Source organism: Cupressus sempervirens, chromosome 4 (assembly GCF_028749045.1).
Source record: "Cupressus sempervirens isolate cs-2001-9-10 chromosome 4, ASM2874904v1, whole genome shotgun sequence".
NCBI classification, from domain to species: domain Eukaryota; kingdom Viridiplantae; phylum Streptophyta; class Pinopsida; order Cupressales; family Cupressaceae; genus Cupressus; species Cupressus sempervirens.
Window position 1 is genome coordinate 293,917,749 of NC_143121.1, and position 23,882 is coordinate 293,941,630.

The 23,882-nt window shown below is 35.0% G+C and overlaps 1 pseudogene; it reads left to right on the plus strand.

Moving 5' to 3' along the window:
- LOC149561169 (DNA-directed RNA polymerase II subunit RPB1-like) lies at window positions 1-22,449 on the plus strand (annotated as a pseudogene).
- Window positions 22,450-23,882: the final 1,433 nt, after the last annotated feature.

Genomic DNA, 23,882 nt, shown 5'->3' on the forward strand with positions numbered 1-23,882 from the left:
ATGACAGAGACTATTTTTCCCAAGATTGGAGCAGAAAATTATGCAAAGGAAGCATGGGTTATCCTTGAGATGTACTTCAAGAGGACTGAAAAAGTTCGTACTGTAAAGCTATAGAACATCAGGAAGGAGTTTGAGAATCTTCAGATGAAGGAGAATGAATCAGTTGCAGACTTTAGTTCAAGGACCTCCAATGTCATTAACCAATTGAGGTCAAATGGAGAAGACTATCAAGAGCAGAGGATAGTGGAAAAGATATTGAGGAGTCTACTTCATAAATATGACAACTTGGTCATGACCATAGAAGAGGCAAAAGACCTCACTACTTTGACAATGGATGAGTTGATGGCTTCTCTTCAAACCCATGAGTATAGGATCAATAGATCCACATCTTCTTCTACCCAAGACCAAGAATTCAAGGCTCAGTCAAATCCAAGAGGAAGGGGGAGAGGAAGAAATGGCTCAGGCAGGAACTGTAGAGGTAGAGGCCGTGGAAATGGAGGACAAAGAGATGCCGCAGTAGAAAGCTCAGGAAGAGCAGATGGAGCAAGTACCTCACAAAATACTTCAAAAGGAGGTAAGAAAAACTACAAATCTAATAAGAGTAATGTAGAATGCTACTACTATCATAAATTTGGGCATTATGCAAATGAATGCTGAAAGAAGCAAAAAGATCAGTCAGGACAAGCAAATGTGGCTGATGTTAATATGGGAAGTGAAAACACTGCCTTCATCATGTGTAATGTTGGTGAAGAAGGAAGCCCTGAGGTTTGGTACCTCGACAGTAGATGTAGCAACCACATGAGTGGTAATGAAACCTTGTTTTCATTCATTGACAAGAGTTTCAAATCATAAATTAAGATGGGTAACAATGGAACCCTACCAGTTGTGGGCAAAGGATCTATTATGGTCTGCACCAAGAAAGGTGAAAAGAAGAAAATACAGAATGTGTATTTCGCCCCTGGTATGAAGCACAATTTGATGAGCATTGGGCAGCTCATTCAAAATGGATACAAAGTGTTGATGGAGAATGATAGGTGTATCATTCAAGAAAAGGATGGGAGCAAGAACCTACTTGCAGCAGTTCAAATGACCAAGAACAGAATATTTTTCTTAAGGATTGAGACATGTTTCTCATCTCAAGTTAGTGTTGCACCTCCCACACAATTAGCTCTAAGGAGTGTGATTAAAGACCCCTCATGGCTATGGCACCTCAGGTATGGTCATCTTGGCTATGCTGGTTTAAATTTATTGTCAAATAAAAGAATGGTAGATGGTTTGCCAATAGTAGGAAATTCATGTGACAAGTGTGAGGCTTGTATTTTGGGTAAGCAACATAGGCTTCCCTTTAATTCTGGAAATTCTAGGAGGGCTAGATATCTATTAGAATTAGTGCATACTGACCTAGTCGGTCCTATGCAAATTACTTCCATTGGGGGGAGTACTTATTTCATGACATTCATTGATGATTTTAGTCATAGAACATGGGTGTATTTCTTAAAGAATAAATCTGAAGCATTTAATAAATTTTTAGAATTCAAAGCCCAGGCTAAAAGAGAATGTGGACACTATATCAAGGTCCTTAGATCAGATAGAGGAGGGGAGTATACCTCCAATTTTTTTGTAAATTTTTGCAAGAAACATGGCATTAAGAAAGAGCTCACAGCCAGCTATACACCACAGCAGAATGGAGTGGCTGAAAGAAAGAACAGGACCATTGTTGAAATGGCAAGGAGCATGATGAAAGAGAAAGGTCTCCCAACTGAATTTTGGGGAGAGGCTGTGGCAACAACAGTTTACCTAATTAATACGTGTCCCACAAAGGCAGTCCGTGACAGAATTCCAATGGAAGCATGGTCATGAATAAGATGGATAGTTGAAGACTTAAGAGTGTTTGGTTGTGTTGCATATGCACATGTGCCTAAATAGCAAAGGCAAAAATTTGATGACAAAGGTGTGAAATGCATTTTCACAGGGTACAACCAAGAATCAAAGGCATACAGATTGTATGACCCACTAAACAACAAGATGATGCTTTCAAGAGATGTGGAATTTCTTGAAAATCAGTCTTGGTATGGACAAATTGATGAGTCACCAAGCACTTCAAGTAAAGTGCCAATTATGAGTGAAGAAGATGTTGATGAACAATAAGAAGAAGGAGCAGATAGAAGAAAAGGAAAGCAGATTTAGACAATGTCAGGCTCCTCTAGGCATGACCGAGTGTCAATGTCGAGTACCAGTGAAGACTGACCAAGTCGGCAATGTAGCAACAATGAAGATTCTAATCCCACACTCTCCTCCCTGTTACCAACAAAGACCAAGAGTCTTAGGGAGATATACCAAGATGATAGGTATGAAGATTATGATGAGAGTGTTAATTTTGCATTATTTTCTCATAGCGATCCAATATATTTTGAAGAAGCTATTAAGGAGAAGAAGTGCTATAATGCCATGGATGAGGAAATAGATGTTATAGAAAGGAATGAGACATGGGAACTAACTAGATTGCCTCCCAAGAAGCAAGTGATTGGAGTGAAATGGGTCTACAAGACCAAATGCAATGCTGAAGGCAAGATTGATAGGCATAAGGCAAGGTTTGTAGTCAAGGGCTACAAATAGCAGTATGGAAGAGATTATGATGAGACTTATGCCCCAATTGCAAGAATGGAAACCATGTGTGTTGTCATAGCAATTGCAGCTCAGCATAAGTGGAAGGTATTTCAAATGGATTTGAAGTCCGCCTTCCCAATTGGTGTATTGAAGGAAGAAGTGTATGTGGAGCAGCCACCTGGTTATGAAGTTGCAGATGAAGAAAATAAAGTATATAGATTAAAGAGGGCTCTCTATGGACTCAAGCAAGCTCCAAGAGCATGGTACAGTAGGATTGACTCATATTTGATGAGAAATGGCTTTAGCAAAAGCAATGGTGAGCCCACTCTTTACATCAAGGTAGCAGATGATAATGTATTGATTGTTGTCTTGTATGTAGATGATTTGATTTTTACTGGTAATGATAAGGCTCTAATTGGTGATTTCAAAGAGGTCATGAAAAGTGAATTTGAAATGACAGACCTAGGTCTCTTGAAATACTTTCTAGGCATATAAGTAAAATAAATGCATGATGGCATCTTCATCTCTCAAGAAAAGTATGGAAGGTAGATCTTGGAGAGATTTAAAATGCAGAATAGTAAGGTAGCCCCCACACCAACAGCAGTAGGTCTGAAGTTGAGCAAGGAAGACTCTAGCAAGAGAGTAGATCCAACATTATACAAGAGTATGGTTGGAAGTCTAATGTATTTGACTGCAACTCGGCCTGACCTAATGCATGCAGTAAGTCTAATTTCCATATTTATAGAAACACCAAGGGATTCCCATTAGCAAGCGGGAAAGAGGATCCTAAGGTATGTGAAAGGTACCAAGGGATTTGGGATTTTGTATACTGCATGAAATGAATTCAAGTTGGTGGGTTACACTGATAGTGATTGGGCTGGAAGTATAGATGATAGGAAGAGCACTTCTGGATACATGTTTCATATAGGATCGGGTGCAATTTCATGGGCATCCAAGAAGCAACCTATTGTTGCTCAATCTACAGAAAAGGGTGAATACATAGCAGCAAATGCAGTAGCATGTTAAGCAATTTGGTTGAGGAGGATCTTAACAGATTTGAATGAAAGGCAAGAGGATGGAACAACAATTTATTGTGGCAACATCTCATCAATTGCATTGCCCAAGAATCCAATCTTCCATGGGAGAAGCAAACACATTGAGATCAGATATCACTTCATCAGAGAGTTGGTGGAGAATGGGGACATCAAGATGAATTTCTGCAAGTCAGAGCAACAGCTAGCAGATATCTTCACCAAGCCATTAGGCATTGGAACTTTTGTGCACCTAAGATAGAGTCTTGGTGTACTTGATTTGGATCAGTAGTGATCTTTGTTTGTGGGTATCAGGACAAAGGGGGAGTGTTGGAAATTAACATCAATGACTGTTGGTTGTCCTGGAGCCCCACGCCCATCTACCCTGTCAGGTCACCACAGGCATTCATGGATGGCAAGCATTCATTTTGGTAGGTGAGATTTTGAATTTAAACGTTGAGAGGGAAAATGGAATGTGACAAAAAAGAATGTTATTCATTCATTCAATAGATTCAAGTGTAGATCAAGCAGATCAAAAAGAAGTTGCAGAGAAGAGCAGTGAAGAAGATCAGCAGATCCAGTCATCAGAGTGCAGAGAAAGAAGTTTGTTTATTTTGTGCCTACAGTTGTACGTCTTCTCTCTGATCATTCTATAAGTTTATTGTTCATTGGATTCGACCTATGTAGCAGTGATTGCTCCAAGCATTTTTGTATGCAGCCATTAGAGCTGCAAGTTTAAAGTTTGAAGTATTGAAGTTGTTTGAAGTTTTAGGGTAAATTTAGGGTTTTCTGGTTGAAGCCTAATGCTCCCCAATTTTGTATCAGTTTAGTGAAAGATTGAATAGAAAGCAAGAAGGCATACTTGAATCTATTGATCTTCCCTTGTATGTTGCATTTGAGAAATTTTTTTGAAAGCTTGAAGCTTTGACTCTCTAGTTTTAATGGTTAATGCATTCACGTTGAAATTTTCTAAGTTATAATCTTTCTTAGTTGGAGCCGAGCTCACTCAGCATCCATTGGTGCCGAGTATTTCCTAAGCAAGTTTCAAGCTCCTCTTTGTGCCGAGTTCACTCGGCACCTATTGCCTGTCACTCGACACCTTCATGTGTCGAGCAAGTGGCAAGTAATTTCTGGCACTCGACACCTTTCCTGTGCCGAGCACTTTTTCTTAAGTGCCAAGCAACCTACCACTCAGCACATTCATGTGCCGAGGAAAACTGGCACTTGGAAATTGTGAGTGCGGAGAAAAATTTTAGGGTTAGGGTTGCAATTTTAAGTTGTGAGTTTGATTTTAATCTTATATTTATCACAATCGGCAGGGGATGAGACTCGATTTATTTCCTTGTTATTGAATTATTCATCATAGACAAGAATTTGGCTTCAATGGTGATACATGACTTCATAATGCAGATTTGGCCATCTTTAGTGTTTCTAAAGCTTGGGCATGGTTTCCTTTAATGGTACCGAGCCATTGTCTCTAGATACAACTAATGCAAAATGGAGGGTGAATTGATCTGGAGAGATTTAATCATGTCTTATTTAGAACTTGATCTTTGATTCTTTAAATACATGGTGTGATTGTATGGATTCCTCCACTTTAAAACATGTACGGACATACACACTTGATATGAGAGGTCCAATGTTCTCTTTGGATTTATGTGATTACATAGGCTTCAATATGAATTCTTCAACTCATCTTGACAAAACCTTCTCATTTATGACTTAGATTCTTTTAAGACATGGTCACCGTGGGGATATCCTTCACTGTTGATTTCTTGATTCTCTCCTGAATAGATAATAATTGGGTAGCACTTGTAGCAAAGTGCCTCTAATTAAACTAGATTCTAAAACTAAACTTCTGAAGCCATCTCTTTGAATTATTGCTTCTGCATGGAATATTTGAATTGAAACATCTTGAATCTGAAACAATAAATCTACATCTTGAATTTCCATTCTACACTTTTTGAGTAGAATACTAACCTAGAACAAGGGTGTATCTAAACCAAACTCTAAATTAGTAAATCTGAGGTTCTAGCCATAGCTTTGCACATTCTAGGCACAATCCTTTGAATACATATGACCTGTCACATCGAATGACTAATTTTTCTTGGAATGCAAGATGAGCTTTTAGAACTATTGAACCACATAAATCATTGAACCACTTAGAACAGCTCTAAGCCTTAGTTCAAGGAATTTCATAATCATAAATTGAAAATTTTAAATATCGTGTCTATATTGAGTATGAACAGGGGCTCCAACTGTGAGAGTGATTTTGACTGCAAAAATAGAGAACTCCAGCAATCTTTGGCAAAAGACAAGTTCCTTATCCATTGGGAAAGAGAGTCGGCGAGAAGAGAAAATTGGGAGCTACTTGCAGAGAGGGCAGAGGGGAGTAAATCAAAGCCAACCAACCAAAAACTCCTAAAACTACCAGCAAGCATGAAGTTTGTACATTATTCAAGCTAACACTATGCACACCAAAAGAATATTTAAAAAATATATACATAGGTAGAAAGAGACCCTACCACAAGAAATAGAAGAAAGAAAAAGAATCACATGAATCCATTTATTGATTAGGAGAAGTAGGAGGCTTTTTGCATCTACAAACCATGCCTCATTTGAGCAGCTCCACACCATTGCTAGCCAGTGACTTCTTCAATGCCAAACCTCAAACTAAAAGCATACATGTATATGTTGACCAAGCACTTCTTCCCAAACAGCCATAACTCATCATATCACTCCTTTTCATCCAAGAAATGATCTTTCACATTCATTAGATTAGATATCATTTCAAAGTAAAAAAAAATGAAAAGTAGAAACCTCATCAGGAGGAGGTGTATAATGTCTGAAATTGTTGTCGTCAAAAGTCACCTTTCACATATGGATTTTAGCATTATGATCATTTTGCAGGCAAAGGGATGCTTCCTCTAATATAGGATCAATCCTTGGGTATGTGATTTTTGAGTCATCATCTAAATGATGATCAGGTTTGAGAGATGATAGAAATTTGTTTATAATTTCCTCTTCCTTATTGAGAAGGGCATTCCTCGACACACCAACCGAGTCATATTTAGGCTGGAAGTCAACTTCATACATCTTTTTCTCAACAAGAAATTTAGCAAGGAGACTTTCATCCAACGAAATCTCTACCTTATCTCTATGAAGGATTAGACTGTCATGAAATGAGCTAACTTGAGAAAGCTTTTCTGGCTGAAGAGACAATAAGAACTTGCTTATGATTTATTCTTCCTGCTCAAGTAGTGTCTCCCTCCCTATTTCAACTAGGTAATCTATGGGTTGAGTGCTAGCTTCAACACCTTTTTCTTTAGATAGATTTTTAGCATGTACTTTCACCTTGTCATCTTTAGAAACTTCATCTTTAAACTAACCAGATCTTTCTATGGTTTGATTATGGATTTTCAAGCATGAGGGATCATTTTCATTTTCCATGAAAGTGTAAGATTCAATCTCAAACTATAGGTTATTCTAAAAAAATTCACAAAGAAGACTCTTCAAAGAAAGATGACCAATATCATTTTCATCCATTTCATTAAAAGTGAAAGATTGATATTATGATATCATGTTGTTATCAAGTTTTTCAAAAATAGGAACTTCTAAAATGAGATGATTGTCATCACTTCCAAATCTAAAACTTTCAAAACATGGAGAGAAAAAGGATTCAGGACAACCTTTATATATATTTTCCTAAGTGTCAGCATGATCAACATGAATAGAAGGGTTGTGAGAAGTGGAGTAAGATGGTATCACCAAAGATTCTTCCTCTTCAACTAACAACTCTTTTTTATATTCATTGTCACTGCTACCATGATTTTCACTTTCAACTTGAAAATCATTGTGTACCCTTATCTGATCTTCATGAGGCTATAAAATTTCTTGAAGTAAGAAAGCTTGTTCCTATGATTTTGTTTCCACATTCAGCCCTTTGGTCAAGTATTCAGTCCCAACAGAATCTCTTCCAAGACAAATTTCAGCACCATCTTTAAAATCAACATTAACAATAAGATTTACTATTGCATTATTTCCAAAATGAAAGGATTCCAATATAGGGTCTTTTTTAGCATTCACATATAAAGAGTCACTATTCTCACAATCTCTTATGATATTTAAAGATTCTTTTTCTGATAAGGAATTGCTAGAAAGCATTTCAATAGAATCTTTAAGAAAAGAATGATCATCATGATCCTCAACTGTAAAACTTTCTACATGAGGTGAAGAAGAAACTCGAGGCAAGATTTCATTATCAGTGCTTACCCTTTCTCCATTGTCAGCTATTTGGAATCCTTTCTCACTCAGGACTAAATAATTGCATGAAATGAAATCTAAAGATATAACTGGGGCTTCATCATCATCCACCTCTAAATCTGTCATCAATAGAGACATTTTCTTGTCAAGCTCTTGCAAGTCTTTCAACTTATGAATTCTCATTTAGAGGCTTTTCCATAGCAGCCAAGATGAGGCATCATCTTCAAGACTTATATTGTTCTAGACACCCCGAGAAAAACTTTCTTTGTAGCTATCCATTAATTCACGCAATACTTTATCATCCATTTGATAAAGTTCTAGGATCTTTTCATGATTTTATTATTTGGCAAGGTCTTTCTACAGTCGCCAATCTCCTACACATGGAGATAATTAGAAAATTGAGAAAATAAATATAAATACTGATTTTCATTTCTATATCCCTAGTAGAGTCACTTAAAAATCTATTAGTGAATAGATTGTCTTCCAATAAACACATACAAATTAACTCTGAATGCCTAGATAAGAAGACTAAATTAGCACTAACAGTTGGGTCACTTCACTACTGAAAAGCATAAGTGTCATTTGAATTTATCTAGGTATAGCTCCCCGTGTAAGATATACAATAAATTCATAGAAATGTAAATACAAATGCTTTTAACTCGAAAGTAGAAAAGGTATATAAACATCTATCTGTAAACACAACATAGATGTGGAAAGACTAAGTAACTGAAAAGAAATGAACAACAAATGACACAAACTTCATTTTCCCAATTGCTGCATTATGAAGAGAATGAAAACAAAGAATGTATCTTCCATTCTCCTAAGAAAATGAAGAATTAGAGCTTCAAAGATATCTTGAAATCAAAATGTATTTAGGAAACTGCAACAATTAAATGCATTTAGAGAAAACTAAAAGTCATACAAAGATTACAATCACTGGGAAGAAAATTGTCCAAACCCAAAGTTTTGATGTACAGTTATCTTCCAAATCTCCCTTCTCTAAAGCATAAAAGATAACAAAGATCTTATTACACATTGCATCAAAAATCACAATATAAAGGAAACATAAATCCCTCCCCTGCATTACATTTAAAATCAAGATTTTTCCTCTTTTTCTAACACATAGTTTAGAAAAATGAATAAAAGCTCTAGTCTTCTACATCCCCGAAGTCCGCTTTCTTAGAAAAGAAGAAGAACTGAAACTGGTCTTCTACATCCCCAAAGTTTGCTTTCTTAGAAAAGAAGAAGAACTGAAAAACTAGAAAACTCTTCTCTCCTGCTGTAGCATACAGTCTCTCCTTGAGAAAGAAGAGTGGAACCCCTATTACATTTTGTCTTCTTGGTTAAATAGAATTCTGAATAGCCCCTTTTTAGTTTCTATAACTGTTTCTTGAATATCCTTGTCCTTTTATATTCTCAGGAAGTTTTTACTTTTTCTCTTATTTGCCTACCTTTATGAAATAAACTTTACTACAAGTTTATATTTGTCAAAAATCTATTAAACATTATTTCCATGGGACTCCTTAAATTTATAATGTTATCGCAATGTTAAATGGCTTTCTAGACTTATTGCCAATTTTTAATATATATTAAGTTGCACTATTAGGCTTGATTCCCTTTTGTCTCATTTGTTGTAAAGCCCATATTGCACCTTGCCACTCCTTATGTGGAACGCAGGCATTTAAATGAGCATTGTAGATCACCAAGTCAGGTTGCAGACAAGGATTCTAATGTCTAAGAGGAACATTTTCTAGTTTCTTATCTGGCTCAGATTACATGCAATCCATCAGATCTAAAAGCTCCTTGATATAACCAGGTTGACCAAGAGTTACAATGATGCTATGATAGGTAGGCATATCGGGATATGTTTTAAACTCTTCCCGCATTGCATAGAACAAATTCAATGTCTCAGTAGGTGCCCAAGCTTTTTCAAGAATGGAAAGAATGATAGTATAAATATATCTCCTACCAATGGACTTGTACTGCTCATGGCTGCGAAGCCACTCAATTACATGCGATGCACATTTCCAATTACCCTTATACCCCAGGATTTAGACAAGATGGTTAAATAAATTGTCTGTGAACTTTACCTTTGCACTGAACATCAAGTTGAAAAACTTCCACTTTGTCATAGTTATGTGTGGATCATTCAACAACATTTATTACGATATCCAAGAATGAAGACTTTATCTATCCCCTTGGTATGGACCATGATGCAGGAGAAAAGATGCACAATTTGTTTTATTTCACTTATATGTACTCTGTCGATGCTGGATTTGAGAAACTGACCCCATTTCATGTCTTCAGTTGCTTATAACATGAAAAACGCAATGCATAAGGATGAACATTGCGGCTCCCCTCTGAAAATGTCGTCATCATATTTGTAGATTGATTGCTATGCCACCGATTTTGCACTTGGTATGTGATATCTGTCTATAAAGAGTTATTATTTAAGCTCTATGTCTTTTGTCAGGCTCGGGCATACCATTAAACCTTTTATGTAAATCTTGACGTATGACCAGAACTGTCGGCTATTGTAAGAGACAATCCCGACATAAAAGAATGGGAAGCCAACCCCGCGAACCGCTTTTTTATAGGTCTTCATAAAGGCTAAGGGATATTGTCTAGATTATGGCAATGATATTATCGTTTACTGGACATTCTATGGCTTTGAGTTAATGGATGGAATTGTTCATATTGACGACGGTTCAGAGCATGTGATGATAATAGAGAAATACCCTATATTGCTACCAAGAGTTATTGAATACTGGGAGAATTATCAATTGCCCGTGTTGTCTTATAGACTTGGCCTGAGCCCTATGCTTTTTCATTTGATGCTTGAAGTGTACTTTGGTGGATGTATCATACACTTCCTTTACTATTGTTGGTATTTAGTCAAACCCTTGATATCTACTGTCGGTGCTCCAATTTCATTCACTTTCCCGTCGGCAGGGGATGAGGCTGGGTTTATTTCCTTGTGATTGAATTATTCATCACAGACAAGAATTCGGCTTCAATGGTGATACACAACTTCACAATGCAGATTTGGCCATCTTTAGTGTTTCTAAAGCTCGGGCATGGTTTCCTTTGATGGTGCCAAACCATTGTCTCTAGATACCAGTGATGCAGAATGGACGGCGAATTGATCTTGAGAGATTTAAGCATGTCTTATTTAGAACTCGAGCTTCTATTCTTTAAATACGTGGTGTGATTGTATGGACTCCTCCATTTTAAAACACGTATGGACATACACACTCGATATGAGAGAGGTCCCGTGTTCTCTTTGGATTTATGTGATTACATAGGCTTCAATATGAATTCTTCAACTCATCTTCACAAAACTTTCTCATTTATGACTTCGCATTCTCTAAAGACATGATCACAGTGGGGATATCCTTCACTATTGATTTTTTGACTCTCTCCGGAATAGAAAATAATTGGGTAGCGCTTGTAGCTGAGTGCCTCTAACGAAAGCAAATTCTAAAACTAAAATTCTCAAGCTGTCTCTTTGAGTTATTGCTTCTGCATGGAATCTTTGAATTGAAAAATCTTGAATTTGAAAAACTAAATCTGCATCTTGAAATTCCATTCTACACTTTTCAATTGGAACACTAACCTAGACCAAGGGTGTTTCTAGACCAAACTCTGAATTACTGAACCTAAGTTTCTAACCATAGCCTCACACATTCTGGGCACAATCCTCTCAATACATGTCTTGTCACATTGAACCACTAATTTTTCTTGGAATGTGGGATGAACTTTCAAAACTATTGAACCATTAGAACTATTGAACCACTTCGAACTGCTTTGAACTTTAGTTTAAGGAGGTTCGTAACCATAAATTGAAAATTTTAAATACCGGGTCTATATTGAGTACTGGCTTCAATGGTGATACACGACTTCACTATGTGGATTTGGCCATCTTTAGTGTTTCTAAAGCTCAAGCATGGTTTCCTTTAATGGTGCCAAACCATTATCTCTAGATACCATTGATGCATAATGGAGGGTGAATTGATCTTGAGAGATTTAAGCATGTCTTATTTAGAACTCGAGCTTCCATTCTTTAAATACATGGTGTGATTTTATGGACTCGTCCATTTTAAAATACATATGGACATACACACTCGATATGAGAGAGGTCTTATGTTCTCTTTGGGTTTATGTGATTGCATAAGCTTCAATATGAATTCTTTAGCTCATCTTGACAAAACCTTCTCATTTATGACTTCACAATCTCTGAAGACATAATCACAGTGGGGATATCCTTCATGATTGATTTCTTGACTCTCTCCTAAATAGATAATAATTGGGTAGCACTTGTAGTCGAGTGCCTCTAATGGAATTAGATTCTGAAACTAAACTTTTAAATTTGTCTCTTTGAATTATTACTTTTGCATGGAATCTTTGAATTGAAAAATCTTGAATTTCAAAAAAAAAAATTATATCTTGAAATTCCATTCTACACTTTTCAATAGGAACACTAACTTGGAATAATGGTGTTTCTAGATCAAACTCTGAATTACTGAACCTAAGGTTCTAACCATAGCTTCACACATTCTAGGCACAATCCTCTGAATACATATGTCTTGTCACATCGAGCCACTGATTTTTCTTGGAATGTGGGATGAACTTTCAGAACTATTGAACCACTTCGAACTGCTTTGAACCTTAGTTCAAGGAGGTTCATAACCATAAATTGAAAATTTTAAATATCGGGTCTATATTGAGTAGCTACACCAAGAATAGGAGTAGCAGTATTAGGTAGGGTGACCAGTCTCTGAATAGCTATCACTTCCTCTGGTTTCATATTCAAGAATGAATCTTCAATCCTATCATTCTCATTTTCTATGATCTTTTTATCACCTTGTGCTTGTGTTGTAGGTGCAAGACTAGTTTCCCGACCTAATTGGATTGGTGTCCCATTTTCTCTACTATTGAAATTGAATATTCTAAAACATTTGACACCAATGTGCTAACATGTGTTGACATTGTGTCCTTACTTTGATATAATACCATAGGTATGGTAGATTTCACTTCTATATATTGAGGGGGGGACAATGGATAGTTCTTGAGTTTTCTCCCCTACAGATGCCAATTCATCCTTCTCAATCTTGTCCACACTTACCAATACAAGATGAATGCATAGTTATGCCTTGGTGGTGGTATCAATCAATATCTTCTTCATATCCTCCTCTGTTAAGGGTTGATGTTAGGAGTGGACTTGTTAGAGACATCCCTAATCTTTACTATTTCTGCTTGCTGATATGCTTTGTTCACATGAGGGGGGCTGGCACTCAGCATATGTACCTCTAGTACATTTTGTTCTTTTTGTTTCTCCTCATCAATTGTAGCCTTTTTATCTACTTCTTTTATTGTGCCTTCCTCATGTCCCTCCCTTATCAATTCATCCTTTGTTATCTGACGAACTTGTTCTTCTTTGTCTTCACCTACTTCCACAGGTGTTTATTTGATTGGCTCATTTGTTGTCAACCCATATATCAATTTCCATAGCTAGGTGGTTTTTTGGACAAAATCCTCAATATTGTTTTGTAAAATGATAAAGGATCTATATTTTGGAGAAAATTTACCTTTATGCTTATTAATTGCCTTTTCCATTAAATATGTGTCCAAGTCTGGCATCACTCTTTCTAGAGTATTCTCTCTGACGGTCCTTTTAGCTGAGAGACTATATTTCCACCTTTGCTCAACTCTATCACATAGACTTTTAGCTAAAGTGTTGGAAATCTCAATTGGAGTGGTCTTAAAAGTTTCCATCATGGCACACACATATTCTTCTACTTTATTCATTTCTATTTTTCCAAGTTTATCAAATTCAACATGTGTGAACTTTGATAAATCAAGATTATTCTTGATATTATCACAAAAATTGTCCAAATCAAAAGAGGGACTATGACTTACCACTTTGAATTGGTTGTTGTCATCCAACTCTATCCTCTCCTCATCTAGTTTAGCTGGAGTTATATATTTCATCCTTTGCTTCTACTTAGGTTCATCTTCCTTAGTAGTTGTACTAGCTCTCTTGCCTTTCGGCTTCTCAACCTCCTGAGTCTTCTTCACAGTAGATCTTGTGCTATCCCTAGTGACTAGAATTGTAGGCTTTTGTTGCCAAGGTTTCACAACATTCTTGAGTTTTCTTTCTACTAGCTTCTCTTATTTTATCTTCTTCTTTTATGTAGCAATAAGTGCTTCATTGGCTTCTTCTCCCTTAGCACCTTCATTAAATTCTACTTCATCTTGTCCTTGGTCCTCACCTTGACCTTGTGTGAGAGAAAGTGGTGTTTAGGCAAGTGTATCTCCTTCATCATCTTCATTATCCTCTTCTTCGTCATCTCCTTCTGTCTCTTCACCAAATTGTTCTTTGAGTTTTTTCACAATTTTGTTCTTTTTCATCATCATAGAAGTTGTCTTCAAGTCCATTGTGATTTTAGACTTGGCTACACCATAATTTACAAATACAATGGTCTTCTTATCTACTTCTTCTTCTAGTAAAGCAATGATGGATACAGATGCCTCATCCACATTAATTTCATAAGGCAATGGCCTAAGCCACCTAGCCCTTTGAACAATAGCTTGAACATAAGTGAAATCAACATCAACTAAAAACCAAACACCATTGAAATGTTTCTTTACTAGTGATACTGGTATTCTTAGTTGTTATTTCATTGACTTCTTGAAGTCTTTAAAATAACTTGTCATCACAATCTCAAAATTTTCTCCAAGTTGCTCTATGTATTCTCCAATTTGCACTTCAATAGACCTATTGGTCTTCGAAGGAACTTTGCCAAATGAGGGGAAAAATTTTTTCACATAGAAAAATATACAAACAAGTATTGAACAAAATTTGCATTGCTCAATATTTTTCTTTCTCATCGCTCCCAAGTTTTCTGATAACTATTGGAGTTGTAACTCGACAAGGTCATAAGAATGGTCATTCTTTACTATCTTATAGCCTAAATTCACAACAATACATGGTACATTGTTTAGTCTACTAGATTGAAAGAACTTATATTCAATGACCACTAGTAGAATTTTGGCAAACAAATCACTATGTAACCAAAAAATTTAGTCATGAGGCTAATATTTTTGGCCATGTGACTAAATCGATCAAATTCTAGTAATTTTTTCAATTTATGAGTATAAGTGATTAAATAAATGACTAATTTGATCGTTAGATAAAATCACAAGGTTTAAAAAAAAAAGCAACTAAATGAATGACTAAACAATTGGTCTCTAATAATTAGTCACCCAAAGAAATGATTGACTAATTGATCAATGATTTTTTTTAATCATTTGAATACAATTTTTAACTTTTTAAAAACTTTTATTACTTACTAATAGAGTTTTTGACCTATAAATACATCATTATCAATTAAATTCCTTGAAGGCCCTATCAACTAATATTTAACTAGAAATAAACTCAAAACCACCCCAATCTGCACTTAGACTCCTCAAAATCTATCTGTGAGCTCATAAAAATTTAAAATTAGTTTGGAATAAAGAAATAATATACATTGAAAGAGCATGACAAAAAACATATTATTAAAGAAAATGTGACTTAAAATTATTCAAATAATGATAAAATCTATGTACTTTACATGTATTTTAATTTATGATGAGTAATAGATTGAAGCAAAGATTAACTGTCACAAGTAAATGTTACATTTTGGCTAAGTCTAATTGGTCATTATTGGTCAAAATTTTGACCAATTCTAGTCCATCCCATGACTAGGATGCCATGGTTATGACCAAAGGGTTGGTCAAAATTTTGACCAGGTCTTGGTGGAAAACTTTCAAGAATTGGTCACAATTTTGACCAATTCTAGTCCATCCCATGACCAGGATGCCATGGTCATGACCAAAGGGTTGGTCAAAATTTTGACCAATTCTTGACTGAAAGCCTTCAAGAGTTGATTTGTTTATTTTTTTAAATATAGCGAGTTGTAGTGGATATTGATTGCCATCAATATGAAATGTAGCTACTATAGAAATTTGATACGTATGTGAATACCCCAACAAATGCCTACTAGTGGAATCTCTCTTAGATCATCTTCTTCAATCATTTGACTAGCTTAATTTTGCAAGAGGCTTGGTAGCATCTGCCATTCTATAGTGCATCTATTGAATGATTTTTAAGCTGATCTAATGGTGAGCCCTCATCTAGCATTAGGTGGCTACTTTCCAGATTTTAAATATTGGCATTGGCATCCTTTCTCTTGGAGGGTCATGAAGCATCTTGATTTCTATGCGAGGGCTCCCCAAAGTCATCTCTATGCAACTTCATTGGTAAAATTTGAGGAATGGTTCAGTAGAAGTTTTCATTCCAACGTTTCATTGTGGTTTCTTCGAAAGTGATCTAAAGGGTGAGTTGTCATCTAGCAGTTGGGCTACTTATAATGAGTGACAAGGGAGCTTTTGTTATTGGAAGCTACCCATGGCCATCAAATGGAGTCATTGTTTGTGTGAGAAAAGGTTGAATACAGTCACAAATTCCAAATTAAATCAATGACATCGGATCTATAAGAGTGGAATGAAGTAGCAACTTGTTTTCTATGCATGGCTCCCTAAAGTTTCCTTTCTTTCTCACTCCATTGCCACAAATTTGATAGTGTGGTTCGATAGTGGTTGTTATTCTAGTGTGTCATTGCAGTGATCTGGAAAGTGATGCTAAGGGCAGAGCTTGTCTCTAATAGTTGGGATGTTTGTGCAAGCAAGTATGGGAGCTTCTATTATGCAAGCCTAGTTAGACAGAGTAGAGCTATTGATACCATTAGCAACCATAAAAAAATCATTAAGAGTAGAGTTTGAATCTATGAACCATTAGGGGTGTCAAGTTTGATCTTCTTAGGAAGGTCCTTCAAAGAATCTACCACTATGAGTATGCATATGAAGATCTTCCATGACAACAAGGTTTCAACATAAATGCAATAACCTGGCATGTGCTGAAGATAACATGGCATTCTCAAAAGGCTCAAAAGATTTCATATAATTGAATTCAACAGCAATTTCCACACCTGTTAGATAAATTAAAGTTGAATGCTTCTTGGACTAAATTTGACTCAAGATACATCTACATACATTTGATAGATGTAGTCATTTATTAATAATATATCAATTTTCCCATGATTCCCCTTTAATTAAAAATAAATCAATTTGTCAACAACTTCCCTTTGACTAATTTGTCAATATTGTTTTTCCTTTCATCAATTCAAATTCATGCTAGACCACTAAATTTAGATGTCACATTTCTCCATTGTGCTAATGTTTTTGTTAGATATGCATCTTCATGGAATTATTGTTATGACAATTGCCAAAATTCAAACTCTCATTGGATTACTGCATCCATAGGTTAGGTATCTTCATTAGGCTAACATATCTATAAGAGATGTGTCTTCATGGGACTATTATTCTCATAGGTTGTAGGCTTTCATTTGATTGCAATAAGAGCTCATCTTTTTGACACATGTGCATTACAATGGTCAAGTCATAACATTGTTATATTAGTCATGGACCCTCATCAGACTATAGAGTTCATAGGTCACGTGTACCATGGGAAATGAGGCCCTCAAATTCATATTATAGATCAATTATGTTTATGGATTAAATAAGGATCAAGTACGTAATATGTTCATGCCAGCACAATGTCCCTTCTTGTTCTTTGATTGTAAAGTTTTATGTAAAAATTTTCCCCAGTATAATGGGACATTGTGTTATGTACAAAGGTCCATATACCCAACATTATTTTAACTACTTCACCCCATCCTTGCAATAATCACAAATAATTAAATCTCAACAGAAGATCTATCTCATGTTCATAAAAATAAAAATAATGAGGACATGGTTAGTATAATTTGTAGCATAGTATTTTTGTAATTACTAGTGAAGAGTCACATTATAGGGCCTATTTTTGTTCACATCAATGATAATATTATCACCTTCATGAACATATATAGTGGGGCCAAGAAACTTTCCATTCACTATCATAAATGTTTATGTGTTGTACAATCTAGTCATATTTTGTGTTCCAATCTATAACACATTGTAAACAACATAATTACATTAAACTCATGGATATTACATTGTAAACTACCATAAAATAATATTCAAATTATTTTATTGAGCCTTATTTTCCTAAGAAAACATAAAAAATTAAATTCCTTTATTTATTTGTCAAACATCTTAACCATACAAGAGGTGGACTTCATCATAATGTTGATTTCATCCTCTAAATATTTTATATCAAATTAGCCTTTCAAGTTAACTTTCGTGTTCTTGTGCTCTTTTCTTTTCAAAATGTGTGCATAATAAAAAGAAATCTATGCCTTCCAAACTTTTCTTTAGTATTTTATTTCACAGTGTCGAGAAATTCTCATAGTATTTCCATTTTAAGTTAAGGCTAGTTGAAAATAAAAATTACATCAAAGGATGAATGGATTTTTATTTTTATTTCATTCAAATTGTTAAAAAGCTATCCAAAACCCATATTTGTGATTAAGGTCAAATCATATACTCATACTTGGATCCTTCAATGGGAGAAATTTCTAAACCATCAGAAACAAAAGAGAAGATGTGTTTGTTAATGGTGGCCATCTTTAAGGAAAAGTAAAATAGGTGTAAAAGAAATTCTAGATTTTTGAGAAAGAAACTACTAAGTCACAAGAAATAGAAATCCATTTGATAGAGATATGTAGATAATTAAATGTAAATGGAAGTTGTCATAAAGGAACACAAATTAGTGAACTAGTGACACCTTCTCAACTCTTTTTATTTTCAATAGAAATTATAAATTCATTCGAGCTTTGTGTTCTTTAGTTAGGATAAAAATCTTGTGGATTTGATATCCTAGAATAACTAGTCTTAGTAAGCTAGCACATCAAGGGATAAAGTGAAGACACTAGACAAGCATTTTATTTTCCTTTCAGAAGAAACTCTAAAAAAACTTAAGGGAAAAAAAAAACTACTACATGATAGAACATGTACAACCCTATGATGGTGTGCACATTACAGAAGTACGCACACGTAACATAAATAATGCCAAGAAATATAAGAATATGAGCACTATAGTAATGGTGAGAAATATAAGATTACAAAATAATTCTAAAAGAATATAATTATATTTTGATACTTGTTGTTCTAGATGTATTCCATAGCTACACTAATATATTTGCATTTTGCAAGGAGGAAGTTGGTCCAGATGTTGCTCGTAAGTTTTTAGGTCACACACAGTGGGTTGTAAACTACTGGTTGCTACAACAAGGTTTTAGTATTGGTATAGGATACTCAATTTTTGATGCTACAACCAGAAAAGTCATCAATGAAATGATTTCGAATGAAAACAATGAAGTCATGCAACTTATTAAAGTTGCTTAGGACAATCAATTAGAGGCAAAACCTAGCCAAACAATGATAGAGTCCTTTGAAAATAGACTAAATTAGATATTTTTAATCAATTAGATATAAACAATTTCCATTAAAAATCACAACTTGAATCATAGTTCATTGAAGTCACAATTTTTAGAAGTACATTTTTTAAACATTTAAAATTGAATTAATTTACAAACTTATGATAAATTTTGAACATATAGCTCATTTGAAAAATAGTAGAAACTTAGCAACTTATAACATATTAAACGTTAAGATTAAAGTAATTAAAAGAATCATAATATTTATATTAAATGTATATATATAGTATATCAAATATTTACTTAATTCACTGCCTTGTACTTGTGTGTCTTCTATTTTCTTTTTTAGGTGTTAAATAAGGATCGTGATGATGCAGGAAGTAGTGCAAAAAATATTTTATCTGAGAGTAACAATTTGATGCCTATGGTTACTGTTGGGTCTAAAAGAAGTTTCATTAGCATATCTTAAATGACCGCTTGTGTTGAACAACAAAATGTAGAAGGGAAGTGAATTCCTTATGGATTTGATGGAAGAACTCTACCACATTTTATAAAGGATGATAAAGGCCCAAAAAGTCAAGGATTTTTGTAGAATTCCTATCTGCATGGTTTCACTCCTGGGGAGTTGTTTTTCCATGCAATGGGAGAACATGAAGGTTTGATAGATACTACAATGAAAACATCAGAAACAGGGTATATACACCATCATCTTGTGAAAGCTATAGAAGAAATCATTGTTAAATATGACGGGACTGTTAGGAATTCACTTAGTGATGTCATCCAATTTTTGTATGGAAAGGATGGTATGAGTGTCATCTGGATTGAGTCACAAAAAATTCATCCTCTAAAGATGAAAAAAGAAAGAGTTTGAAAATGTTTATAGATATGAAATTGATCAAGAAAACTACAATCCTAGCAACATGTTACTAGAACATGTAGATGGTTTGAAAACCATCAGGGAGTTCCAAAATGTTTTTGATGAAAAATTGTAGAAACTCGGGTTAGATAGATGTCAGTGAGACATTAAGATTGATCTTAGTGGTGATAACTCATAGCCAATGCTTGTAAATATGAAAAGGCTCATCTAGAATGCCTAGAAAACATTCAAAATTGATCATAGGAAATGATCAGATATGCATCCTATGGAGATTGTAGAAGAAATTGACTACCTAACCAAGGAAGCATTTGAATGGGTAATTGGTGAGATTGAATCACATTTCCTTCTGTCTCTAGTAGCCCCAGGGGAGATGATTGAATGTTTGGTAGCGTAATCTATTGGTGAACCAGCTACTTAGACAATGTTGAATACTTTCTATTATGCTAGTGTTAGTACCAAAAAGGTTACTTTGGGTGTTTTGTAGCATAGAGAAATTATAAATGTGGCAAAGAAAATAAGAAAAACCATCAATTTCAGTGTATCTAAAGCTAGAGGTTAACAAGACAAAAGAAAGAGCATAGAATGTCCAATGTGCTTTAGAGTACACAACCTTATGGATTGTTATAAAGGCTACTAAAGGGTGGTACGATCCAAATCCAATAAGCACTATCATAGAGGAGTATGTTGATTTTTTCTAATCTTATTATGAAATGCCAAATGAGGATATTGCACCTAAAAAAATATCTATGTGGCTGTTGCATATCGAATTAAATAGAGAGATGATGATTGATAAGATGCTAAGTATTGCAAACATTGTAGAAAAAAAAAAGCTTGAGTTTGACGATGATTTGACATAAATTTTTAATGATGATAATGTAGAAAAAATTATTATACATTTATGTATTATGTATGATGAGGCTCCTAAAGGTGAAGTACAAGATCAAATTTCTAAAGATGATGTTTTCCTAAAGAAAATTGAGAGTAATATGCTCATAGAAATGGCTCTTTGAGGTATTCTAGATATTAATAAAGTGTTTATAGAATCTATAAAAAATAACAAGTTTGATCAGAACAAAGGATTGAAGCCTGAGATAGAATGGATGTTGGATTCATAAGGGGTGAACATGTTAGTTATTATAGGTCATGAAGATGTTGATGCTACAATGACAACAAGTAATCACTTGATTGAAGTAATGGAGGTGCTTGGAATTGAGGCTATGAGAAAATCTCTTCTAGATGAGCTTTGTGTTTTTATTTCTTTTGATGGGTCATATGTGAACTACATGGGTTTAGCCATTTTTTGTGACACAATGACATAACAGGGCCATCTAATGGCCATTACTAGACATGGTATCAATCATAATGATATAGGGCTAATGATGTGATGTTTATTTGAGGAAATAGTTGATATTCTTTTGGATGTTGTTTTTTTCGCTAAAGTAGACCCTCTAAGGGGTGTTATAGAGAACATTGTGCTTGGCCAATTGGGTCTAATTGGTACAGGTGATCGTGCTCTATATTTGAATGACCAAATTCTACAATAAGAAATTGAACTCCAACTACCTAGCTATATGGAAGGAATGATAGGCTTTGGCATGAAACAATCTTGGTCCCTAATAATGGGAACGCTACACCATGATCCAATCATATCACCTAGCTATTTGTTGAGCCCAAGTCTCTGTAGTTCACCAATTATAGAAGCTTTATTTTCTCCCTATGTTGTTGGGATGCCCTTCTCACCATCTTCATCTCTGGCTACAACTCTTCATCCCTAGGTTATAGCCCCTCGACTCCTTCATATAGTTCCACATTGCCTAGATATAGCTCCACATCTTCAGCCTAAAATTGCACATCTCTAGGATATAGTCCTGCATCACCATCCTATAGTCCAAGTTCTCTTAGATATAGCCCTATGTCTCTAGTATATTCCCTCACTAGTCCTTCTTATTCTCCCACTTCACTTAACTACTATAACCCTACACCACCAAGCTACAACTCTACATCTCTGAGCTACAACCCAACTTCTTTGAGTTACAGTCCCACTTCCCTAGCATACAATCCCACTTCTCTAGCATAGAACCAAACATCACCTTCATACAACCCCACATCACCTTGATACATCCCAACATCACCAGTGTACAACCCAACATCACCAGCAGACAACCCAACATTACCAACATATAGTCCCACTTCACCTTGTTCACAGTGTGGAGAGAAAAATAATGAGAGAAGTTGTGAAAATTATCTCTGAGCCTCCAAAGATAAAGCCCACCAATGTCAATGTCAATGAAGTTGTGAAGGGCACTTCACCAGTTGAAGACATCAAGGAGTCCAAGGATTCTATAGCATCTAGTGACTGAAGCTATAGGACTGAAGCTAACAGATTGTCATCAAATAACATTGACAAGGCAAATGATTTTTTGTCTTCTAGTAGTAGGATGGAGTTCAAGTGGGAACTATAGAGATAGGGAGCACATAGATACCTTGCTCTCCTTTATGCAAAAATGAGGATTTAGATTTCCCTTATTCTATTTCATTCTCTTTATCTATTATTGCTGCTAGAAAAAGTAGGCTTGGCTGCCCTTTTCTCTGATGGAATAGTGTAGAAGATTCCTTGGCATGATCGTCCTCTATTTATTATCATCAAGGATTTCAAATTTGAAGTCTACATGGTAATATGGGATTTGGAAATGCTAGCTCAACAACGAAAGCTACTAATAAGAAGAATAACAAGTTTTCCTTGCCACAGACTTTAGGCAAGAAATATTTAAATATAAAGAGAAAAGGTAATGAATTCCATACAAATGATATTCCAAAAGGATTCACAACAAGATATAGGGAAGAAACATTTGCTAATAAAGGTCTAGTTATTCTAATAAGGACTCATATTCCTTTCAAAAAGACAGGAAAAAAAAATGGTTAAAGAAGACTTCAGAGAAAATAAAGCATGCGAGAATAGAAACTAATGTTTCCCAAGAAATAGTTGTTCAATATTTTAGGGTATTTTCACATCAAAATAGAATGTTGGAGGTAGAGGCACTCCTTTGAGTGATTTAAATTTAGAAGAATGGTTGAATAAATCACCACTAGTTGATATTTATATTTTATTATTCTATGAAATTGTCCCTTTAAAAGAAAGATGTCCTAAAAACAGAGGATACTAGTGCTATACATAAGTGGTTTGGACTCATTTGTAAGATATTCAATAATCAGTAGGGTGCAAAGAATAACACAAGTTCTAGAAACCCTCTATCACCTATTAGTGTAAAGTACACAAACATGAAACACCAAATCATAAGTTTGGATTCTGATTTTTAGGGTTCTACATCAAGTAATACCACAAAAATTTTCCATAGGAGACCATTTGAAGACTAAATGAAGCCTTTTATAATGTACATGATAATTCCTTCTACAAATAAATAAAATAAGAGAGGCAGTTTCATGTTTTTGATCAAGTCTTGACAAGATGAGCAATTGAAAGGACAAATTATGATAATAGCATCAAATATGCATCCTTTTATGATGAAAATGGAATATGTTTAGGTGATTAACCTTGCACCATGGCTTATAAAAACCCATGATTTTGATTGATGGAAGGAAAGAATGGTAGTTTGTGTATTATCTGCCAGGTGTTAGTGATGATCAAGGTAAGTCATTTGTGATGTCTTTTCCTCTCTTTCTATC